This window comes from Bombina bombina, chromosome 1, assembly GCF_027579735.1.
Source record: "Bombina bombina isolate aBomBom1 chromosome 1, aBomBom1.pri, whole genome shotgun sequence".
Classification (NCBI taxonomy): Eukaryota; Metazoa; Chordata; class Amphibia; order Anura; family Bombinatoridae; genus Bombina; species Bombina bombina.
The window spans coordinates 944,339,165-944,345,164 of NC_069499.1; the positions used below are offsets into that span (position 1 = coordinate 944,339,165).

Genomic DNA, 6,000 nt, shown 5'->3' on the forward strand with positions numbered 1-6,000 from the left:
ACCTTTTCACAATATTCTAATTTTCTGAGATTGTGGATTTGGGGTTTTCATGAGATGTAAGCCATAATCATCACAATTATGACAAATCATAGCTTGAACTATCTTGCTTTGCATGTAATAAGTCTCATATTAGTTTTAAGTTGCATTAGGGAAATAAACAAACTTTTGCACAATATTCTAATTTTTCAAGTTTCATCTGTAGCTATGCATTCTTTTATAGTTGAGTGAAAGTTAATATTACTATTGTTTACACAGCTAGGACCTAAGGCTTTGTGGCAATTAGGCAAGTTGTACAATAAATTGCATAAATTATAGGAACATGAAACTGAAAATGTTTCTTTCATGTTTGAGATAGAGCATACAATTTTAAACAACTTTACAATTTACTTCTATTTTGCTTTGTTCTTTTTCTATCATTTGTTGAAAAGAATAACTAGGTAGGCTCAGGATCAGCAATGCACTAGTGGGAGCTAGCTGCTGATTGGTGGCTGCAAACATATGCCTGCTGTTATTGGCTCATCTGATTGGTTCAGCTAGCTCCCACTAGTGCATTGCTGCTCCTTTAACAAAGCATACCCGCTGGTGTTACGAGTCTTGCAGGTTTAGGGGCACCGCACACTTCTTTGGCCTTACTGCAAAACGACTTAAGTAAACTTCATAAAGTCTTTTTTTCTATGGGACTTCCATAGCGCCGGTATTACGAGTCTGTCCTGGGAGGCCAAAAAGTGAGCGTTACACACCGTCAAGAGTCCGAACGCATTTAGAAGTCAGTAGTTAAGAGTTTTACACTACAATGCCGTAACATAAAACTCATAACTAAAGTGCTAAAAAGTACACTAACACCCACTAACACCCATAAACTACCTGTTAACCCCTAAACCGAGGCCCTCCCGCATCGCAAAACATTAAAAGAAAAATTTTAACCTCTAATCTGCCGCCCCCAATGTCGCCGCAACCTACCTACACTTATTAACCCCTAATCTGCCGCCCCCAATGTCACCGCCACTATACTAAATGTATTAACCCCTAAACCTACGTCTAACCCTAACACCCCCTAACTTAAATATGATTACAATAAATCTAACTAAAAATTCCTATAATTAACTAAATTATTTCTATTTAAAACTAAATGTTATTTCCAGTTTTTGAATGTTACTTTCATTTTCAAATGTTCAGAATTAGATTAAATATCCACATTCAAAATTTCTAATGTAACATTCGATTTAACAAATACTATTCGGAAGTTCAAAAGTTCATGTGGTAGGGAATTTAGTGAATTGATACAGATACAAATATATGAATTGGAATGTTTCTATTTCGAAAATTGCATCATTTCAATACTTTTTTAAAAAGCATAAGAACTAATATAACAAATATATTGATTCAAATTTTTCAAATTCAAATATTGAAAAATTTGGATTGAATTATTAGAAAAATCTGAATAGTATATTACATTTAAAGAAGGCATTAGAAATACCATTATATTAAACAAATGTTAGAATGTTGCATAAACATGCAACATTTTAAACAAATAAATGTGGTTAAAATTTGTTTCGAAAACATTAAACTATCCCTAATGCCTATGCATCTGTTCAATAAAGAATATTAAGGGAACAAAGGATGTACATTGGAAACCATTTTTTTAAAATTGTATGCTCTGTCTTAATCACAAAAGAAAATGTTTGTGTTTCATATCCCTTTATTTAGTCATTTGATTTGTTAGTTCTTTGCTTTAGGCAGGAAAGCCACTCATCCAATAACAATCCAGCAAATGCCAATCTGAGTTGATTGATTCCAGTATCAGCCAATTCTCCAATTACGATCCAGCAAATGTCCCTCTGAGTTTATTGATTCCTGTATCCGCTAATACTAACCCCATTAAAGGAACAAACTTAGTTATAATATACCTGGTTCTGACTTTCCATTCACATGTGCCTTGCATGCTACTGCTGTCTTGCCATAAAGCATAATATATTATTAATACTATAGTATTATCAAATATTATATTAATCATTTAAATTTAATATAATATTTGCGTTTTTTTGAGAGAATAGTGGAGGAAAGAAGGGGGGGTGCTTTAGAAACAGGACAAAGTTGGAAGGTGGAAAGTTGGGGGTGTTTGAGGGTTTAGGGAAGGGCTTGGATGTAAAACAGAAGTGAAGGGTAAAAAATATTTTTACTTTAATATTTTTTTCAAGCTGTACCACAATGTCCCACAGCTCATGTGTTGCTTCCTTGGGTGCCCTGCCGACCTGCCTGTCCTTCTGCCTGCTTGTGTTAGGGTTGCAGTGGCAGAGATGGATATGGTTAATTGTGGTGAAGGATGGGTTGGGTAAGGTTAATTGTGAAAGACTAACACTAAGCTGTACTAAAAAGTAATTTGTTTAATGAAAAAAGTTCAAATGTAAATTCGATTACAGCATCAAGCAGCAGAAATAGCATAAGATGCATTTTTCATGATAGCACTTTTTAAACCTTTGAATTTATTTGAATGTAAAATTGTTTGTATTTGCAGGATTTTATAATGAACCCACAAATATTTGTTTATTTTTTACTAGGAGTGGATCCTTCCTTAGGATCTGAATGCAGAAAAAGGTGACCACTTGTGCGATTCTGCTCTTTTTGGAGCCGCATTTACTGTTGTGAAAGTTTAACACAAAACGATCTATGCAAATCCAGATCCACACAGATTTTACCTGTGTTTCAAAATCTTCTTTATTACTACAGTTTTTGCGAATTGGTAATAGTTGACTTTTAGGGATGTTTTTCTTCCACATATAGTGATGACAACTTGTTTGGTGTATATACGGCTAGATTATGAGTTGTGCGTTAAGGTAAAAAAGCAGTGTCCTAACGCTGCTTTTTTTACGCCCGAGTCTTGAAGGTTTAGGGGCACCGCACACTTCTTTGGCCTTACCGCAAAACGACTTACGTAAACTTCGTAAAGTCTTTTTTCTATGGGACTTCCATAGCGCTGATATTACGAGTCTGTCCTGGGAGGCCAAAAAGTTTGCGGTAAACCCTACCCTGTCAAGAGTCCTAACGCATTTAAAAGTCAGTAGTTATGAGTTTTATGGTACAACACCATAACATAAAACTCATAACTAAAGTGCTAAAAAGTACACTAACACCCATAAACTACATATTAACCCCTAAACCGAGGCCCTCCCGCATCGCAAATGCTAAAAGAAAATTTTTAACCCCTAATCTGCCTCTCCGGACACCGCCGCCACCTACATTATATGTATGAACCCCTAATATGCTAACCCCAACATCGCCGACACCTACATTATATTTATTAACCCCTAATCTGCCGCACCTAATGTCGCCGCCACCTACCTACACTTATTAATGCCTAATCTGCCGCCCCCAACATCGCCGCCACTATAATAAATATTAACCCCTAAACCGCCGCACTACCACCTCGCAAACATTAGTTAAATATTATAAATATAAATATCATCAGCCCTTTTGGAATTTATCATTACATCAATTGATTTTATTTTAAAACACAATTTCTTTTGGTTTAATGGAAAGTATTATTTACAGGTATGTGGAACCGCCATGGGCACCAGGTTCGCCCTGAGTTACGCCAATATTTATATGGACCATTTCGAACACACTTATGTATGGTCCAATGGAGTCCTTGGGGCGGGCCTGGTGTCCTGGAGGAGATACATAGACGATATTTTATGTATATGGAATGACAGTGAAAGCGAAATGGATACTTTCGTTTCTCATTTAAATAATAACAACATGAACATAATCTTGACACCTGAAACCAGCAAAACAGAAATCACTTTTTTAGATTTAACTATATACATATCAGAAGGTAACATACACACAAAACCTTATTTCAAAAAATGTGACACCAACACATACATTAAGAAAGACAGTGACCACCATCCAACATGGCTGAAAGCAGTCCCCAAAGGACAATTTCTTTGAATGAGAAGAAATTGTGATACCATAACTGATTTTAACATCCAATCGAAAATTATTAAAGAGAGATTTGAAGAAAAGGGATATGAAACTAGCCTATTAGAAAATGCCAGGATAGAAGTAGCAAATAGAGATAGAACAACTTTAATCTCAAACATCACTCAAAAGAAACAAGAGTCTTCCAAGACATATTTCCCAAGATTCACTACCACTTTTAATTGTGGCCACAAGCAAATAAAACACATTATAAATAAACATTGGAAAGTTTTAAAAAAATGATGAATATTTAAAAACCATTATCCCAAACAGACCATTCATTACTTTCAGAAAAGGTATGAATTTCAAACAAAAATTAGCATTGTCTCTCATAAAAGGAATGAATCCACCTAAACCAATTCAGATTTCAAACTTGACAGGCTTCTACATTTGTGGACATTGCAAAGCATGCAACCACACAAAGAAGACATATAAAACTTTCACTTCAACAGTAACAGGCAAAACATATCCAATTAAAGAATTTATCAGTTGCAAAACCAAGAATGTGATATATCTAATACAATGTGAATGTAAAGTACAATACCTAGGCCAAACTTCAAGATTCATAAAAACTAGAATACTTGAACATATATACAAAATTGATAAAAAGAAGGATGATCATGGTGTCCCTATTCACTTTAACAACTGTCAATGTTATAAAAATAAAAATCATCTATTTTGGATAGGCATTGAAAAAGTCTCCCTACATTGGAGAGGGGGTGAAATAGAAAAATCACTAAATAAGAGAGAATTATGGTGGATACACACACTAAAGACCTATGGCCACCATGGATTAAACAAATATATCAGAGTAGCGGCTTTCATATAATTAGATCTAAGAGTATAATATAAAAGATGTTTTATCTATATAATTTATCATTTTGGTTTTATCCTATCATGCATTATCAATTTTTATTTTTATTTTTATTTAATTTTATATATTTTATATCTATCATAAAATTTTGGTGAGATATTAGTTTCTCTAATACTATTCAAATAAGCATTAAAAAATAACATAACACTTGTAAATGCATTTTTGAAATGTTATATAAAAGTGTAAAGTGTAAAGTTTTATTTGTAAAACGAACTCTTAGTGATCTGCACCATTCATTTTAGATCATTGCACATAACAATTGGATAAACCGGGACTATGGACAAACTGATAAACCCCCTTCTTTGCTATATCCGGAGAAAATCCATCCACATTGGGAAGAAAACAAAAGGTTGCCGAAAACCATCCAGGATTGGCCCTTCCATCAACATGTGATCACAACACAAGAGCGGACCTGTTTTGGAACTTACGTACATCATGAACTCGAAAGGGAACTACTGTTTTTTTCTTAGATGATTTTGATTGGTCCAAATAAGCGAAGTAAAATTTTCATAATATCCTCATCCGATTTACATACTAAAACTATAATTGGATTTATCGCATTTTTGCACACAAAAAAGGCTGAGGATATTAACACCTCAATTTTGTAAGTCTGGCTCCAGTAAACCAGAAAAGGAACATTGATTAATTCTGTATAAAAAGCACCTGTGTAAACCCAAAGGCAGCATCTCATCATTTTACTGCTCTTGAGAAAGACGAAACATCGTTGAAACACGTAGAGCTTCTGTTTATGAGCTTTTATCTATCTGTCCATAGTGACACTTTTAAATAAATTTGTATCTTTTATGAATTTTGTTTGCTGCCTTTTGGATTCTTTTAACCACATCAGCGGGTGCGCTGTACTAGGAGCCGGATTCCGATTTTATCGGAGTAAGTATACTGCACATTTTGTATCAAGTTATACATTGTATTTTGAGTACATTATCCTGTATTCACAGCCACAGTGGATTTGGGGAATCTTTAACCGTAATACATCACACAGATTAACTCTTAAAGAGGAAGCTGGACTCATTTTTTCAGAGTAAGTATACTGCACTAATTATGTGGTGTTGATCTACACACATAGAAATAAAGCCCTCTCATTCTCAGGCAATTTTGGAGCACTGTAGAAGAAAATACCTGCGCCTCTA

The 6,000-nt window shown here is 34.5% G+C and overlaps 1 long non-coding RNA gene across 1 annotated transcript in view; it reads left to right on the forward strand.

Annotated features, from left to right (window-relative positions):
• Window positions 1-5,660, forward strand: part of LOC128649998 (uncharacterized) — a 161,146-nt gene extending 155,486 nt beyond the window's left edge. The window contains exons 3-4 of the long non-coding RNA XR_008400713.1: window positions 2,559-2,595; window positions 5,095-5,660. This is a non-coding gene — a long non-coding RNA (uncharacterized LOC128649998). The remainder of the gene's footprint in view (window positions 1-2,558; window positions 2,596-5,094) is intronic.
• Window positions 5,661-6,000: the final 340 nt, after the last annotated feature.